The 19,596-nt window shown below is 47.5% G+C and overlaps 3 long non-coding RNA genes across 3 annotated transcripts; 1 reads left to right on the top strand and 2 right to left on the bottom strand.

The window, feature by feature from the left end:
- Positions 1 to 2,153: 2,153 nt before the first annotated feature.
- Positions 2,154 to 6,583, bottom strand: LOC135817343 (uncharacterized). The gene is made up of 2 exons (XR_010553532.1): positions 4,104 to 6,583; positions 2,154 to 3,534 (listed from the first exon to the last, which is right to left on the bottom strand). It is a non-coding gene; the product is annotated as an uncharacterized LOC135817343 (long non-coding RNA).
- A 543-nt stretch (positions 6,584 to 7,126) lies between these two features.
- Positions 7,127 to 10,101, bottom strand: LOC135817342 (uncharacterized). Its single transcript, XR_010553531.1, has 2 exons — positions 9,893 to 10,101; positions 7,127 to 8,385 (listed from the first exon to the last, which is right to left on the bottom strand). It is a non-coding gene; the product is annotated as an uncharacterized LOC135817342 (long non-coding RNA).
- Positions 10,102 to 10,184: 83 nt separating this feature from the next.
- Positions 10,185 to 12,085, top strand: LOC135816587 (uncharacterized). Its single transcript, XR_010553394.1, has 3 exons — positions 10,185 to 10,582; positions 10,675 to 10,840; positions 11,374 to 12,085. It is a non-coding gene; the product is annotated as an uncharacterized LOC135816587 (long non-coding RNA).
- Positions 12,086 to 19,596: the final 7,511 nt, after the last annotated feature.

Raw genomic sequence — 19,596 nt, 5'->3', positions numbered from 1 at the left:
GACTGGTGGTCTCATTGCGAGCCTGCTGCAACAGTTCCGATATATTCCTAGTGTTCTGCTTGTCCTTTGGATCCGCGTGGGGTTGTGCTGGGTCCGTACAAGGTTCACGAGGTCGAGATGAGATCTCTGACTCTGCATCCGTAGATGTACTCGAGGCGCCAAGTACTGGAGGTGGTGGCTGGGGTTCAGAGCTGTGGTGCACAGAGTTGTTGGCTTGACCTGCGCTTGACCCTACCATACTGGAGTACAGCGTACCAGATGCAGAGTTCTTGCCCCGTTGCATCTGCTGAGTGCAATTTCTGGACACGTGGTGGCTTGACCCACACTTATAGCATGTTGGGGTCTGACCCTTGTGCCATACACGGATTCTCTGGTGTGAGCCAGGCAAGACAATCACAGAGGGGACAGCTACGGTCGGTACTATACTGACGTACACCGTTCCAGTGGTGAAGGTACAGGCTTCAATGGTTTTCACCTCCCGCTTTGGTTTGCCGATCACAGTGCCGAATTTCTCGATTGCAGAGACAATGGAGGGGAGGGAAACGTCTTCAGCCACGCCAAAAGCATGGACTGACACTACAGCACCATCTCCAACCACCAAGGTCAAAGGCGTTCCGTTAGCCTGCAGGCCTTTCGTCACAACATCGTCCCTTACTTCAGTGCTGCAAAATGTAATTCTGCAGAATCCACGTCGGCCATTTAGATCTACTTGCTTCACATCTCCTGGTTTTACTCCAGCAGACAGCAACAGCTTTACGTAGAACGCATGATCACCTTCTTGCAAATGTTGCAATTGGGGAGGGCCTGTCCCGCAAAACACGTCGCGAAAAGCTCCGTGTCGAGCTCTGCCAGGGATCGGCTTGGGTCCTTTGACAGGGCCTGGCATGCCCGCGTGTCATGGTCTACGACTGCCAAGACAGGCTGCCTGTACCATACGTATTTGACGCTGCATCAGTGCGGCGGCGCAGCGAGGGTGATCGCGGATGGCGATCAGGCTAAAAATAGACCATGCCTCGGTCCTAGTGGCAAGGTTCTCAATTTTTCCTTTCGGTGCGCTTGTCACCGAAAGTGCCCCTTCCTCGTCTATACGGAACCTCTTAGGGGCTGGCTCCCCGGCAGAAATAGGTTTGGGCGGGAGCAGTATTGCCAGATCTATGTACTCGATTTGTCTTATCCGATCGACTGTCTCCAACGAGACGTGCTAAATACAGGAGGGTAACCCATGTGCGTATAGTGCATGAATTCATCAGCACACATATCGTCTTCTTGCTCCGTGGCGTTCTCCGGTGCATTGCCGCTGAGGGCTGCTGCCACGATCTGCTGGATAGACTCCCTTTGTGCCTGCGAGAAAGCCATGGTGGGTGTGAGACTATCGCTGAGAGCGGAAGCTAGAAGAGACAATTTCAAACAATTTCTGCGGCGGGCAGGCACAACAAACAACTGGTGAATGTCTTTACTTGTTCCTGCCTAGCGAGGGTGGCCTTGGGTGAGCTTGCACCCAAGGCGGATAGGTGGCTTATACGGCATGCCGTACGCGCATCGCGGTTGCGAATGCTTACGTGGGGCCCCGCGCGGGAGCCCGGCAGTGCGTACGACTTTAGCGGAGTTCGTATGAGACTTAGCCGGTTTTGGCGTGTCTGCGGACGGCATCTCCATGCGGGAGATGCGGCTCTGTGACATGTAGGTTAACTACGGTTTGCGCAACGCAAACCAACATTAATAAATTAGACTAAGATTATGGCTAACAATTTAACTAAACGAGTGCAGGTCAAATTGGAGTTCTTATCAAAAACTGTTCAAAGACTAACTGTAATATTGGCCACAACCAATCCAGTCAATACCACTGAAGTCACTTACTCATGCCAGATAGGACTCCCAAACAGCTGGGGTGGATGGCGGGAACGCGGGGTTCGCCTTTCCATCACGCCAACTGGCGGAGCACTGTTAAATACCCGAGCGGTGTCCTCCTCGTCTCGGGCGGCGGCATCAGTGGCATCAGGCTGGTAGGACGGAGTCAGGGTGGATGCCATGGGCTGCGCTGGGTCCGACTCATCTTGCTCGTGGACCTCCTGCAGCCGACTCGGTCGATTGTTACCAAACTAGCCCGTTCACCCCCGTGCAACCACACATCAGCGCAACCTGAACAACCACTATAGGTTACACGAGTAGATTGTCATTATGAATTGGGAGAGCAAAATATGAATTACAAGTCGAAGCAAACCTCCATGACCAACCCCCTAAAGCCAAAAAGATCCGCCGAAAATACAAGCTGGCATGCCTGCATGCATGCACGTACAAAGTCATCATACAAGATGTACAACGCTAGCGTATACTACTGATGTACAGAAACACGTGCACAGTCCGCAACAGACCAAGATTCAAAAGATAAATAATAAATAAATTACTTGAACGAAGAGAACATTGATGAAGCGTAATCATTACTAAAACGGAAAGTACTGCGAAGCAGCTGTACAGTCAGAAATACTTCGAAGTACAAAGAGGAATTAAACATCGAATCAACTGAGTATCATGTTGTCAAAACCAACAGTTCTTCGTCTTCACGATGATGGCAACTTTTCAGCCGGTTGACGTGCACTATCAGCCGACGTGCCGTGGGCTCAGACAGCTTGATGTGGTAGGTGACGGCTGAGAGCTTCTCCATGACTAGGTACGGTCCGTGCCACAGTCTAGAAAACTTGGCGGTTGTACCCGTCGGAATAGCCGGCACCAGAAGCCACACTCTAGGGAGGTTCTGCTATACGTGAAACGTAGAGAAATCACGTAGAGAGCAGGTGTCTGGGTTAGAGTCTACGGCTTCGCGTGTTTTGGCTCCAGATTTCTACGCGGAGATGGGGTTCTCTACGTTGTGGCACACGCAGAGAAAATGCGTACGGATTTACTGGGTATCGATCAACTGCATGCAGAAAACTGCCAAATATGGAAGGGGAAATTCCCAGTACACATTCCACGTGACTTCTCTAGGTGAAACGTAGAGCAGAACAGCATTTCTTTACGTTACGGGAACGCGAAGAAAGTTCGCGTGATTCTTTGCGTCGCGTTCCCAAAACGTAGAGCAGAACCTCCCTTGTGTCACCTGCTGCACACGCCACGGCCTTAGCGTTGCGATCACGGATATGCGCTTGATAGCGGTGCACGTTGCCCAGGTGTTCCCGGAACTGTGCATGAGCGTCCTCCAGGCGTCGGCGGAGAGCACTCACAAATTCCGGCTGGGACGCTACTGCGGATGCTTCTCCTGGCGGTAATCCAAATGCCAAGTCTTGAGGTAGGCATAACTCCCGACCAAAGAGCAGATAGCTTGGACTGTAGCCGGTACTAGTCTGCGGCGTCGAGCGGTATCCCATCAAGAAGGCTGGCAACTTGATGTCCCAATCTCCATGATTCCTGGCGAATTTCCTGCAGACATAGTGCGCCAGGCCACGCTCAAGCGTCTGGTTGAATCTTTCAACCAGACCGTCACTCTGTGGATGGTACGCAGTTGTCCTGGTCTTATCTATGCCAAGCAGAAAGCAAACACTGCGAAACAAAGAGCCATCAAAGTTTTTGCCCTGATCGGTATGCAACCGATCAGGAGCACCAAAACGTGACACAAACTCATTGACAAACACCAAAGCAATAGTGGAAGCATCCATTCTCGGAAGCGGAGAAGCTTCCACCCATTTAGTGAAATAGTCAACTACAACCAAAATATGGCGGTTCCCTTCCGCTGTCTCCGGTAAATTGGTGATCAAATCCATTGCTACTCGCTCAAAAGGATACCCCGTCCAGGAAGACTGTAGTGCAGCGCCAGACCCTCTGCCTACGGGACGTTTCAACTGGCTACAGGAAGAACAACTTGCAACCCAATCTAAGACATCTTTCTTCATGCCTACCCAGTGAAATTGTTGCGTCAGTTTCTTCTGCAGGCGTGTAGAACCCGTATGTCCCCTCTGGTCATGATACTCTTGCAAACCCAAAGAACGTAAATGTCGGGGCACAACGACTTGCAAGATAGACGGCTTACCGGGGCAAGGGTCCTCCCAACGACGGCACAACACCCCCTCATCATGAACCAGCATTTCATGATTTTTCCACAAAATACGTACCTCAGGGCTGCTACCCATCATGTCCTGTGGGCAAGGCGGAGAGTCCATACCTAGCCAGGACACTACTTGGGCGAGATCTCGGTCCTTCTCCTGTTCCGTTTCCCATCTTGACCACGGCCAGTTGAAACGGGTGTGGGGATGTTGCCAACGTCGTTGTTCACGGCCCCTACGAACAGCGTCGTCGGAGCGTCAGGGCGGCGTGACAGTGCATCAGCATTAGCGTGTGATCGACCGGCCCTGTACAATATGGTGAACTCAAATTCAGACAAAAATTCCAGCCAGCGAGCCACAATCGCCGGTGGATTTTTGAAATTAGCCAAGTGTTCTAGAGAACGATGATCAGTACGAATCACAAATCTTTTACCAAGCAGGTAGCAACGAAAATGGCGCACAGCCCACACCAAACCCAACAATTCCTTTTTCGTGGATGCGTACCGTGTTTCTGTATCGGCCAGAAGTCGACTAGCATACGCTATCGGCCGTTCCAGACCTTCCTGAACCTGAGACAGCACTGCTCCTAACCCTAGTCCACTAGCATCTACGTCTACCAGAAATGGTGATGCATCTTGCCCAAACCTGGGGTAAGCTAGTACTGGGGCGGTCGTCAGCACTGTCTTCAGATTCAGGAAAGCGGTTTCACAGTCAGGAGTCCACAAAAACACTTGGCCAGTTTTTGTCAGGCTGTACAAGGGGCGGGGCAATGGTGGCAAAATCTTGGGCAAACCGCCTATAATACCCACAGAATCCCAAGAAACCACGCACTTCTCCAACAGCTTCAGGGGCGTAGGAGGGGTTTTGGAAGTGGTATGACCAAAGGTTGGCGCGGCCGAAGGCCGTTTTGGAAGGGGTCCGGGGGACCTCCACCGGGAAAATTTTGTAAAAAAGACACAAAATCCTGCGTTCTGGGAACTTTAAGCACACTTCACACACACTTCTGGCGCAGTGTGCATGCAGTCGAGTCGAGTACAGTAGACTCAGTCCGACTGCAGATGCATAACAGATCTACGAGTCTAGAAAAAGGTCAAAGTCTGATGCGCATATGCATCGATGGATCCTGATTTTTTTATTACGGTTTTGCACGTTCCGGACGGACCACACTTTTCGAAAAGTGGTACGGCCATGGTCGTACCAGTCGTAGCGGGTGCTACGCCCCTGCCAGTTTCTGACTTTCTCGATCTGACCCGGGTCGGTCCTAACCCCTCCCGGGTAACAATGTGGCCCAGGAACTCAACACTTGTGCGGAACAAGAAACACTTACTGGGCTTCAACCGCAGATCTGCCTTCAAGAGACGGTCAAAGACCAACTATGTCACTTTAGATTTCAGTTTCAACACTCCATAATCCGAACCCACAGTACTGATTGAGGCGGGGGAGGTAGAGAAGAACATTCGCCCTTGTCCCGAAGAAATTGTGCAAGGAATGTGGGATAATACGTCCCGGCCAACAATACAATCACGCGGCAACCCCTTAACAATTCTTACCCGGTGCCAACAGGTTGCATCTCCGAGTTCCAACTGAACAATTGCTGACGCCACGGCTTCTAGTGGTTGGCCGTTGGGGCCAATCAACTTCGGGCCTTGGTCAGAGGTTTCCTTTTCCAGCTCCTTAGGTAGGCGGTCGGCAAAATCCTCTGACAACAATGTAGCGGCGGATCCTGTATCAATCACAGCGTCCATTGGACATCCATTCACCGCTCGAGGCACCAACATGTCGCATGCTCACTCGCATGTTCAAAGAAGACAGAACACATAGATCAGGCTATTGTTTTCTTGTAGCAGTCTAAGTTTTGCAAATACTGACTTCAACTCCAGGGTTCCACTTCCCGAGAGTATCTACAAAAGCAGATGCAAACGACCTCCCGCCTTTTGCAGCACAGCCTTGACGCTGTGTTTGCTGTTAATAATGACAACTCTCAGAGTAAGTACTCCGACAGACTGAGAACCCGCAGAAAAGGGCACTAGACTACAGCCATTTCGTCGCTAAAGAGCGGTAATAGCATCAGCTACATCCCAGAGGCTAATTCATAGGTTTCTTCTGAGAACTTGCAAGGCCTAGGGCTCAGCAATAATCAGTCTGCAATCGGCCACATGCCCAGAGGTAGCAAGTGCTGCAAAATTCGTCAATTTGCAACAAATACAGACTGGTGTATTTTTTCCAATTCTTCCTTACCGGCAATACAAGGTCAGGGGACCAGCGAGGATCGCACTGTAGGGGCGTCGATTCCACTCCCACCGATGGGGCGGTAGAAACCCTACAGCAATGGCTTCAGGTACAATAGCTGCACGAGCATGAGCAGCTGCTGAGACAGCGCAGGAGGTAACAGCAGCTCTTTTTCATAGCCCCTGCTGAACCATAAGGTCACAAACACAAAACCACAAAAAAAACACAAACCACAAGCACAGCAGGAAAACTGCTGCCACTGTGCCAGCTTCGCCATACAGGTCAAATTCTCCATTGACGCCATGATCAAACCCTTGACTTGGCGGCGCTCCACATCTGTTTCCAGAATGCGAATGTGCATACCAAGTGACACAAACAAAAATAATGGATTTACGACGCCACGTGGAATTGTCGTCAAACTTACGATCACGAGAAACAGCCCAAGAACAACCATACCTTCTTCTTGATATCCTTGAGATCTCGTAGAAGTCCGGTCATTCGCGGATCGGGCAGCGGAAAATCCATACTGCCCGTCCATTCGAACGACCGGGGCATCACAATGTCATAATCATCAATGTCTCTCTCGTTGACAGCACACAAGGTGTCGGATCCTGTTCACTGCGCCAAATGTCGTATCCGGTCAGCCCCGGGGTTAGACCCCAAGGCTGCGGTGAACAGGATGAACTAACTTACTTACTTAACCATCACATTACAAGGCCGTGCAGTGGTGGCCACTTGGAGAGAGTCCACCAACAGAATTACTCTTACGCACGCACGCACATATACCTAGACATACTCTCACACACACACTCAGGCATATACAGACACGTACACTCACACCAGCGTTCAGGTATACTCACATCTTGAAAGGAGCTAACTTAGTTCAAGAGACGATACTGAGAGCACAAGGCAAGACAGACGAAAGCCGAAGCTTCCGCCTGAAGGTGGAAGGCAAGAGAGAGAGCGAGAGAAAGATGATGGCAATAATATCTAGTCGCGGCCATGGAAATCCATGGCCACGAGATTGCTGATCCCGCATGCAATAGCGTATCAAACCGTAGTAAATATGTGTACGAACTGTTGCATAAAGAGCGGGAGCCAGGTGGGGAACTAACAGCGTATACCAAATAAGGAAGGCCCCAGGCCTAGTGTGAAGACATAAAATAAAGACGATTATGAACCCGTTTACGGGAGATAGATAAATAATTAGACACCTAAATAAGGCATACTTGTCCCGTAGAGACCTAAAAGGCACGTGTCAATAGTATGGATACGACACAGATACAATCTTTCAGAGTGAAGCTTTGTCATCTCTCTCTCTCTCTCATCTCTCTGTCTCTCATCTCTCTCTCTCTCTCATCTCTCTCTCTCTCTCTCTCTCTCTCTTTCTCTCTCTCTCTCTCTCTTATCTCTCTCTCTTTCTCTCTCTCTCTCATCTCTCTCTCTATCTCTATCTCTCTCTCTCTCATCTCTCTCTCTCTCATCTCTCTCTCATCTCTCTGTCTCTCATTTCTGTCTCTCATCTCTCTCACTCTCATCTCTCTCTCTCTCTGTCTCATCTCTCTCATCTCTCTCTCTCTCATCTCTCTGTCTCTCATCTCTCTGTCTCTCATCTCTCTGTCTCTCATCTCTCTGTCTCTCATCTCTCTCGCTCTCAGATGCAATCCTTCAGAGTGAAGCCTTTCAATTTCACTCCATGCCCTCTCTCTCTCTCTCATCTCTCTCTCTCTCATCTCTCTCTCTCTCATCTCTCTCTCTCTCATCTCTCTCTCATCTCTCTCATCTCTCTCTCTCATCTCTCTCTCTCTCATCTCTCTCTCTCTCTCATCTCTCTCTCTCATCTCTCTCTCTCTCATCTCTCTCTCTCTCATCTCTCTCTTTCTCATCTCTCTCTCTCTCATCTCTCTCTCTCTCATCTCTCTCTCTCTCATCTCTCTCTCTCTCATCTCTCTCTCTCTCATCTCTCTCTCTCTCATCTCTCTCTCTCTCATCTCTCTCGCTCTCATCTCTGAAGAAATGGGCTTCAGCCACTAGTGAAAATGGACAATACAGCTCCAGACGACGACGACAGACGCACGAGAACCGAAGGGCAGCCACAGAGCCCGCAACCACGTACAAGAAACTGAAGCCAACCACATAGCACAACACACGACAAACAATAAAAATTAGGAAACAAACACTATAATTAAACAGTCTCCCGTAAACAATTACTAACCCATGAACACGCCGCTAACGTAGGTCCCTAAATACTGCTCAAACCCTTACCCTAACCCTAACCCAAACCACCACACCGCTTACAATAAATTAAAAATTTACCCCGCACATAATTACTAACCCGTATACATGCCGCGAACACTAACCCATAGACGCCACACAAACACTAATCAATGGACCCAGTGCATAACCCCTAACCCGACCGCAACGTGAGCAACTATCCCTAACCCTAACCCTAACCCAAACCCTAAAATCTACACCACACGTAACGAATAAAAAATTGTTCACCCCATACGCAATTACTAATCCATAGGTATGTGGCAAATACTAACCCATAGACACTACGCAATTACTAACCCATAGGTATGTGGCAAATACTAACCCATGGACACTACACAACAATTAATTAATGGGGTAGTGCACAACCCCAACCCTGATCCCAACTCTAGCCCCAACCCTAAAACACTACACCACTTACGAATTAAATTTATCACATTCGCAATCACTAATGCGTGGATGTGACGCTACTACTAACCCATAGACGCCGCACAAATATTAACAATAGGGAGGTTCCGGAGTACGATTTTTCGTGCCAAAATCCGTGGAGGCGCTACGGATATTTTATACGTCGTTTTCGAGCAGTGAAAAGTTCCGGGGTACGGAACGTATGTGTTTGCCGTCATTAGACACCCTTAGCAAAAACGTTATGTTGTAACGGTATTATCGTAAGGGGGAAAATACCGTGATTTGGGTTCGACCTTTAGCAAGATGCACGCTATTTTTAGTACGCTGTTGCCACGAGATTAGCTTTGATTTCGCGCGGTACAACCATTTTTTCACCATATACGCAATACAAGGTGAAATGCGTACGGACTATGCAATATTTGGCTAAAACACGTACCGTTGGTCACAACGATAAATCACCCCCCATAACGTTTATACGCTGCAGCTTCAACGCTATTTGGGTGATCAAGGTACGAGTACCGTAAAAAAATAGCGTTACCGTTGTTTGCTAAGGGTGTCTGTTGCCTAGGTTACGATCGCAAACACGTCACATTCCCGCGCTATGCCTTTCTATTTGGAAAATTTGTACCGAAATCAAAACTTCCCGCGGAAAGTCGATGTTTCTCGTACCAAATTTGTACGCGAAAAATATTTCTGCACCCGATGACGCAAAATCTCCATACGAAACATGGTTCGTATGAAAGCCAGTCAACACGGATTCTCCGTGCCGAAAAATCGTATGGAGCACGTCTGGAAAAAATCCGTAGCGCCCATACGGATTTTGGCACGGAAAATCGTACCCCGGAACCTCTCTAATTACATATCTACAAGCCTGCGAAATAAAATAATGTAAGGGGATGGCCACCCGAACACCAACTGCATGCCTACAGGACACTAAAACAAGCACTTACCTGCTCCAACTGGAGAAAACACCGTAGAGACGAGTAGATAGACAAGCGACAGCTACGAGATTCAATCTCAACTCTCACACGGCGACAACAACTAGTTACTGGACTACTAGAACTGAGCGCCGCAGCGCGAGCAAATGACAACTAGAGAACGGACCGCTAAACTGACGCGACCAATGCGCACCACGACTACTAGTACTACTCTTGCACGAACGCTGATACTAGCAGGAACACCTCAGCACAAATAAATTCAGGGCTCACAGTCCAATGCATTAATGGGGCTGTTAAGTGATGACGTCACAGTTCCTTCGATACGCATAGCAACGATCCCACTGGGGACAAACAAAAGTAGCGTCGTCTCCATCGAACCAGTTGTCAGTGGCAACATATAGGAATCGTGTACATTTCTTCGTTTCTTCTTTGCTGTTTTCAGTGAGTGTTTTGTTTTCTCTTTGTCCTTGATCTCGACGGTGTTGTCGTGCTCATTACCTTACTGAGACGTCTCTTGTGACTGAAGCCAGTGTCACGGAGGATTTTATTGGCGTGACGAGGTAGATCGCCGAGATCGAGCGTGAAAAACGCTCTGCATTAGTAGCTCCTGTAGAATGTCTTCTGGGATGGCGTATCCATGGTCAACAAAGCCAAGGTGCAAGACAGCATAAGAGGTCGTGTAAACGATGTGAACTCCAAAAGGTAAGCTCCTGAACAAGTGGAAAGATATGTGTATTTGCAAACTCTCTCTTCATCCATCGATTGCCGCTATGCATTGCATTTTGTCTTCACAGATAATCTGGACAAATAAATTATATTGTAACTGGAGAGTGCAATCGTGCTTGGGACCCATCCCAATGTCATCACATGGCTGTGGTGACTAGTCTATACCTGGGAGAGTTTTTCCTCAACTGAGATGGAGTGTAGGTGGATGGATTATGAGAAATGCGAAGATGTGGAGTAAGTTGTGTCGAAGAAATGTGTAATAAAATAAAATTTACTTTACACTCAAACATACACGGTACATGTACATGTAACATCATGATAATGATTCCATCTTCATATCTCCGCAACAGGTACGCCATACGCACCGAATACATGGTGTGTGTGCACGCGCGCGCTTGCGTGCGCGCGTACATGCACACACTCTCATGCGTGGCCGAGTTGGCCGGATGAACAGACCACGCATTTGCACGAGGTGTCCGTCATGTCATTGGAATGCTGTACTTTATGACTTTATTCCAAAATAGTATGTCTTGCCCCTGTCAAATGGAGCTTGTGTCTATGCTCAGTGGGTATCGGGCCACGACGCCACAGTGCAGTCAGCGCTGGAATTAAAATAGCACCTCATGGATTATTTTAACTAATTTCCTTTGCGTTTACATGTACTTTGTTGAGCCCGTGGTTTCATTTCTGTGTTCTGTTATGATTGGCCTCTGGAAATAATCGGAGTGGATGTCATTTTTGTCATATGTGTGTGCCTTGTGCAACAGGTTCAAGGCTAGATGCACTTCACATTCGGCGTGCGATCTCGGCGTCTGGGACCTGATAACGTCTAGGTTGGATGGGTAATCAAGGATGATACTACTCGGCACACCAATGTACATGTCAATGTATTTTTTACTTTTTCAGAGCTGCACTATTTACGGACGATTGTGTCTGTTAGAGAGGAAATAAATTAATAGTATTCACAAACAAGTCCCACTTATTGTTTCTGTTCGTAAAAGGAAATTGCAATTCTTGGGTCATATTGTTCGTTCCGGCTGTTTGTCATTGACTGTTCTTCAGTGTTGTGTTGCTGGAGGCCGTGGCCGAGGCAGGCCCAGAATGTCATGACTTGATAATATTATTTCATGGACTACACTTGACGTGCAGTCCCTGCTCGCTGCTGCACGCGATCGATTTTTATGGCGCTCACTTGTTCATACTTGCTCTGTGACGCCCCGACGGCCTTAGGGCTATGGGCTTGTGATGACGACTATTTACGTCTTGATGCTTAATTCGGTGTTAGCGTGTTTCCCCCGGATTATTTCTATCATCATGCGTGTTCTTGGGTTGAGCGAGCATATGCACGAGTGTGCAGCTATAACCCCGTGTATCTTTGGTTTCACTTTGTTCTGCAATGCATGTACCTTGTAACAGTATGTGCTTGCACTGCTTTGTGTGACCTGCATATTTCAGGACTATTCACTACACAAAACACAGAGCGACGCAACAAAAGATCATCCGGCAACCAAACCAACCTGGGTCTAATGCACTGAATAGTATTCAGTGCATTAGACCCAGGTTGGTTTGGTTGCCGGATGATCTTTTGTTGCGTCGCTGTGTGTTTTGTGTTCATCAATTTCTGGGCTTGAGAATTGAGCTGGTGTGTGGTTCCCAATATCAAAACATCATGCTGGTGCTCTGTGTTTCGATTATCGACTGTCCGAGCAGTCACGATTCATTCCCAGAACGGTCAATACTGTAGTCTCTTGACGTGTTTGTCTTTTTGTGTTTTCGCCGTGGGAATTACCGGTGACGTTGCACATAGAACGGCAGTGTTGCATCACTGGACGACCCTGCCTCTGCATCTGATTTCATGTCCCCAGGATCTGGTGCAGATACTATAGTATAGTACACCTGACAGTCACTTCCTGTAAACACGCAAACAGCAAAAGAAGAGATCCCGCAAATCAGGAAAACCATTGTGGAAAATATCGAGTAGATCATACACCATTCAATAATCTGGAGTAATTACAGTGAGACAAAACACTTCAGTGCTCTCTCTCTCTCTCTCTCTCTCTCTCTCCATCCTTCCAAAATACCCTGTAACAATTCCCTAGCATTATTTTATTTTATATTCTCAGGACATCATTCTGAACATAATAACTTCTTCCATGGGTCTTCAATCACCACGGAGGGCGAGAATAATCTAAGTCATGCAGTTTACGGGAGGTGCGAGATGTCATGGATATAGAGGCCTCAGGCTGATATTATTGTGCCAACGTGAGGGCAGAGACAGAAAGAAGACACTGATTTCTTGAACAACTTACCAACATATAATCGAATCCACAGGGAGCGCTCGTACTTTGATCCATCAGGACGCGAATAATCTTCAAAGCACTCTCAAACACGGAGTTTTACAGTGGGCAGCCAATTTCACAGCCATTATGAAGGCCCTCGACGACTACAGAAGATTTGTAGAGGAAAGAACAAGGAGTAAAGAGCGACAACAATCGCTTGAAGAAAAAGCAAAGATAAACTGCTCTCTCTCTCCAGTCATTTAGATGCTGTTGCAACTTGCCTTTGACAACTGGTTCCATCCAGAGGACGCGACTTTTGTTTGTCCCCAGTGCTCTCCGTTGCTATGCGTATCGAAGGGACCGTGACGTCACACTTAACAGCCCCATACAAAAGCGTGGAGTCGCGCACGCGGCTTTGCGCGGATGTCACGTCATGACAACTGACCAATCACAGGCCTCTATTCTCTTCTAATCTCTATTCTCAAATCTTTGATCTTGTCCACTACATCGGCCCTGATGTCCATGAAGCTGGGATTCGCTGTGCTGATTCAAAACCCCCAAACTCAGTGATCTACCGCAGCGTTTCACCATTTTCCCTCCAGTTTTCCGGCACGGATTAGCCAAAGTCTGGTCGTTTTGGCTTCGATTTCGGCACAGCAATTGGAAAAGTGATCGGTAAATGTCTGGAGAATTCCACGCTGAAAAAAATAAGCCATAGATGATCAAAATCCGCCAAGAATGAGATGTAGTGGACATTTTTGAGTGAGTGCCACTCAGCGCGCAGAACGCCAGAAGTGCAAAAGCAGCACCAGATCAAACAACAAGAAAAACGCATGCATGCAGCTGGAACAGCAACGCGCGCCGTCCAACAGAAAATCATTGCGCACAGATTTTTCAGTGTTCTCTCCTCAGTTCGCCCGCGGAGTTGGTTGCTGTGCTTTCGTTCTCGCTGGAGTTCTTGTGGCAGCGCATTTCGCCATCATGGAGGAACTGGTACCTCTGGAAACCTGGCCTTTAGTGGCCCTCAACTAACGCCTGGCGGATTTGCTGGTCCCGTTCGCCTCCATCCGATCAGCAGCTCCGTGTTGTATGTTCTCGGCGTTACCTGCCTGGCGAGCTCTGACTCGTTTGTTTGTCTTCTAACCTGTGGAACATCGCGATCGCTCATTGTAGCATCAGCATTTGGTCGAACAGCGGCTACATGACATGAATTTCCTGGGACTAGCACAGGTTGCCTTTCGCCTTCTCCTTCGGTGGACCAATTCTACAAGGCACAGTGAAAGGCAAGTCGTTGCCGAGGGCTGGCAGTAACTGTTCAGTGTTGCAGTGCAATTCCCAGTGAAAATAATAAAGTAGGGGTGAAACGAAGGTCTCAAATTCCCATTCGAACCTTCTTTATTAAAACGAACGAAGGTGTCGAAGGATTCTTTTTTAGCATGATCACGGAAACGCTCAAAAATCTTAAAAATAAAAAGGGGGCAGAAAATCAGAACCCAATACTTATAATTATTGTATGTGCAATTTGTTTCTGAATCTGGTGGTATCAATGTATCCATTCCAGGTAAGAAAATACTTTGGTCGAGCACACAATTTTAGATAGAGGCAAGGTGTTAACATACCGACTCTTGATAGAGGCCATACCTAATACCAAGAGTGCATAAACAACGTTTAAGGACTCCTGCTAATACCTGTTTGTGAGTCAATTGTCCATATTTCTGGCAATTTAGATCAGTGTACTTGGGATCGTGTACAGACTTGCTAGCCTTGGCTTTTGTGACACAAAACGACAGGAGTACTGCTCTAGTGTACAGCCAGTTGCATGCTTGAACAACACCAAAATGGACGGAAAAGAGCCATATTGCGTAGTAAATATCAGATGCCCAACTTCATCAAAAAATTGTCAAATCTGGACATGTACTTTTCGCTTATCTGCTCGCATCCACCGGGTGCATTGGTGATTGAGAGGAGAGTGAATTGTCACTGGGTGAGGAACTTCACCTTCGTCGATGATTCCAGGCCATCGCTGCGCTCCCTCTCGCTGCTGCTGCTGGGAGAGTGAATACTGCAATGGCTTCAGCAATGGACACTTTTTTTCGATACAAAAAATGAGACTACACTCGTATCGCTGCTACAACTTTCTCCAGACACCATCACTAGCAGATATCGACGGCAGCTACAGCAAGCTATATTCCTGGTACAAGCAGCATTACTGAGCGAAAACACGATCGAAATCGCAAAACTACTCTCCTACTAGTATCGCAGAGCGCCAAACACTCGACGAATACAATCAAAAAAGTCATCTATGAGTACACCATGCATGATCTACACACTACAGCAAAACGGGAACACGCTGGTGACTGGAACAGGGCCAGTTCTTCACTGACTTGTCACTTCTTCTGTTCCGGTGCGCACGCGGACCGTGCCCCTACTTGTAGTACAGCATATCCTAGTGCATGCAGCACATCGCACAAGATCAATGCATTGATGCATGCACTAAACCCGTGTCGACGACCTTCGTTCGAATCAAAAACGAAGGTTCGTTTCAAAGGAAAACGAAGGTCCTTCGAACCTTCGACTACTTCGTTTCACCCCTATAATAAAGCAAACTATTTCCACTGGAGTATGCACGATCGTAAAAGCACAAGATCGAGACGAACGGAAACGAGAATGGTTTGACACTGCATGCCAAGAGAAGCGAGGAAAGGACAGGTCCGACCAAAATATCGCGAACATCGGCTTTACAAGACAAGAACAGGCTACTCAAGCCAAGGTTCTTTCTCTTCTTTGTTCTGTTGGGATGCGTAGGATGTACACGATCTGTGCTCTCGTGGGGTCACGCGACTCACGTGCACCAAACCCGCCCTCGCACGACGCTTAATTTTGTCGATCCTGCATACCGACTGTGAGCCCTGAAATTACCCATAAAAACCGCTCTGTGAGCGGTTCTGAAAAACCTCTACTGGTGGCGGTGCAGCCCCGTCGTAAAAGTAAGAAATTAGAACTGGCGCATTGTCCTCCCAAATGTGAACTGATCCACCTAAATCGCGATTGACGGGACCCGAACGCACCAGTAGCACGAGGTTCCTACCTGTGGATGCAGCTGGGGACGCTGGTCCATAGCCAAAGCCAAAGCGGCAAAGGTGGGCTTCGGGGTAGATCTAAAGTGTTGTATGGTAACTTGATCAGCGCCGACGCCGGCTGTGATCCTGACCTCGTGCTACTGGTGCGTTCGGGTCCCGTCAATCGCGATTTAGGTGGATCAGTTCACATTTGGGAGGACAATGCGCCAGTTCTAATTTCTTACTTTTACGACGGGGCTGCACCAGTAGAGGTTTTTCAGAACCGCTCACAGAGCGGTTTTTATATGGGTAATTTCAGTTCTTTTTCTGTTCCCTCCCCAGTCCCCACCCCAGCCCAGCTCCGAAGATAAACATGGTGAGCACGCGCGCGATGCACTGTATGTAGCCATGCAACTGCAGTAGCACACTGATACATTCCAGCCCTCCCCACCTTGCTACCCCGCACACAGACACCTTGTGACAAACACGCACATGCACATGGCACACACACACATGGGCACGCACACACATACATACATACACACACACAACCCAAACAGGAAATTCTTGATGAACATTGTATAATGCCATGCAAAGCAGTGGCCACCATACTTCAGGAAGTCAGTTGTGAAACAAAAATAATTCAACTACAATGTGTAGGTAAGCTGGCGGCCAAAGCACAACATTGCAAACCGTGATTATTATTATTATGAAATGACCCAAAGGCAATGTGCCTATCGAGGGGTTCATTTGATTGAAAGAACAGTAGATGTAGATGTATGTACAAAGAGAAGTAGGGATTGATGAGGAGAGAAATGGGGAAAATCAACTGCAAGGTGGCGGAATTCCGTTGATTGCATAAGCATAGTCAGCTGTAAATTTCCTGAGGGCAGCTTTGAACTTATAGAGCGAGGCTTCCGATGTTAGACTGGGGGGTAAACAGTTCCATAGAATAGCAGTTCGGAACATGAAGAGAGACTTAGACAATGATTTAAATTTGGGAAGAATGATTTTATTTGGTCGTCGCTCACTATTCGTAATCTTGAAATGGAAATCAGCAAGGTAATCACGATGATGGAAAACATATCTGTGAAAAGTAGTGAGACTGATGATTTGACGACGATAGGCTAGTGACTCTAGGGAGCATTTAGAATTTAAGACAGATTTGGAAGAAGTGTAATCAAATGCAATTTTTTTCTTTTTCAGTAGAGCTCTAGCAAACCTTGCCTGTAATTGACCAAGAGTGGTCATGGGTTTCTTATTAGATCCAAACGACCACACCGTACAGCTATATTCGATCACAGGTCTTACGAACCCTGTGTACAGTATGATCATTGCCGAAGGCGTAAGTTGCTGGGACATAATTGACAGTAGGTGCACTCGATGATATTTGCCTAAGGATTGCAGTTTGCAGACCACACCATGGAAGCAGTGAATACAGAATTATTGTAATGTCATACAAAGACAAGCAAAGAAGTGGCCACCATACACCAGAAACTTGCAGAAAGTCACATATCCAACAGATAGAGAAGTGAACAGCATCTGGTACAGCACACACAAAACCAAGCTGACCTGATATTACTAGTACTCGTCTGAAGATCGTAAGTGGCAGATCCTTTTCAACGATAGCATGGAGGTGTACGTTACACGCATTGACAAAATCTGACTGTGTCACCGGCATACATTGTCATCACATGCATACCCCACAAGTTACACACATGCACAGTAGAAGCACAATAAAAGCAATGGAAAAATATGAAGGGGTTGCTGAAGCATCTTCACACTTCAATTTCAGACTTCGATGTGGTCGTCACGGGGTGATATACCTGCAAGATACAAGTGATACAGAAAGAAAGCATAAGGTCGTGAGGTAGGCTATGAGACACCACAAATGGGTCACCTACATGTATGTTCAGGGCTGGTGTACACACACACGCAGAATTATCATAATCGAGAATTTCCCAAACTACAGAAGAGCAATGAAATCCACTCACATGCACAGGAGCAATTTTGCAGTATGATGCGCAGCTCGGGAATACACCTGTTGGCAATGGATTACATTCCCATTAGAATTCCCATTCACGTGGGATTCACAGAAGCAATTTGGCAGTGTGGTGCGCAATGCGACACGACCTGCGATTCTGCGTGCGGTGCAAACTCGCACAAAATACCATTCACAGAATCACGCAAGACGTCAGCGATGCAACAGCGCCTTGCTGACGTGCCTCAAGTCAAAGCTCAATGAGAATGCGTTTGTCGGTTACAACTGGTACAAATGTACAAGCAATTTCTGAAAATGCTCCTGTGAATCCTGCTTTAAGCAGTGCAGGAATGTCCCTCCTCCGCTCCCCCCCCCCCCCTCCACACCCTCAGGGAACTTGACAAGGAAGGGTGGTCTTCGCGGTTCCCAACATCTATTTGCAGTTTCTGGTCTCCACTATGTCTTTTCAATGGGGATTTGTACGTACCATAAAAGCAAGCCTAAAAAATGAACAGCACATTTGCCGTCCCCCCAGGGCCCCCACTGGGGAGGATGCATTCCACAGCTATCCTGACAAGATATTCCGAGAAGCGGTGCTGAGTGCAATGCATTGTGAAACTGAAAAAGCTGACCAAGCCGCGGCATATAACGTCTAAACTTCAATTGTAGTTCGCCAGCTGACTACTTTCAAACTCCATGTAGGTTGGAGTACAGCTGGACATGCTGCAAACTGAAGAAGTATGAAGTACGATATTTGTCGATAAGATGTACATTGTCATGCATGTAGTCGGTGTGCAAGGCCGCAACTATTGTACAAGACACAGCTGCTAACGAGTAACATGCAATGCATGTTACTCGTTAGCAGTGTTATTACATTGTAGATGGGTGGCGTCGCATGGTTAGCTAAGCCTCAGTGCATACCATATCACGCATGCTCACAAAAAGGCCGGGATGGAAATTAACTCTAGCCCCGCCCATTTTAGTTACCCTGCAAATGGGAAGGGATGTAGGAATGTTCAACTCGGATGGTGAGCCAATTAAATTATGGTGAAAAAGAAGAAGGACGAAAGCGACTGTATAAGATCTGGTTACGTTGGTGGACAGTTAGTCACAATTCGTAACATTTTGTCCTTCTTTTTCACCATCATGTAGGAATGCTATACTTTTTTCGGAAGTAATTACCATGATAACTGCAGTTGCTGAGCTTCGAACCCTAGCCTATAGCCTACTCAACTGCCTAGCCGCTAGTATTGCTATTAGGTCTTGTAGTCCGTGAGCCAAAACTCAAAATCACAAGTGCCGTTGCACTCTCGGATGGACAAATCGCCGCATACAGTGTTGGTCAAGGACATCACAAAGGATACGTTTTCGCTTGTTGGACGTTCCAGAACCGATCCAGAGACCTTCGCGAGGGCTTCTTTTCTCGACCAAATTCCACCGTGAGAACAAATATTTTTACGCGAGTGGTGAGGTGTGCGTCGTATGAGCAAGCGCAAAACACGAGTTCGCGTGGAGTGAGGAAAAATAATTTATTTTTTAGAAGATGACGACGTTGACGACAATATCGACTTTGGATATTGTGATCACTTTATTGAAGTTTATTCCTTTCGTGTACATTGATGTTGTTTTGACAACAATGGAAAAAGAGGAAGACGTTTCTAGTGGCAGCGA

This window comes from Sycon ciliatum, chromosome 5, assembly GCF_964019385.1.
Source record: "Sycon ciliatum chromosome 5, ocSycCili1.1, whole genome shotgun sequence".
Taxonomy (NCBI): domain Eukaryota; kingdom Metazoa; phylum Porifera; class Calcarea; order Leucosolenida; family Sycettidae; genus Sycon; species Sycon ciliatum.
Note: the sequence above shows the minus strand (reverse complement) of the source record. Positions and strands in the feature narration are given on the sequence as shown.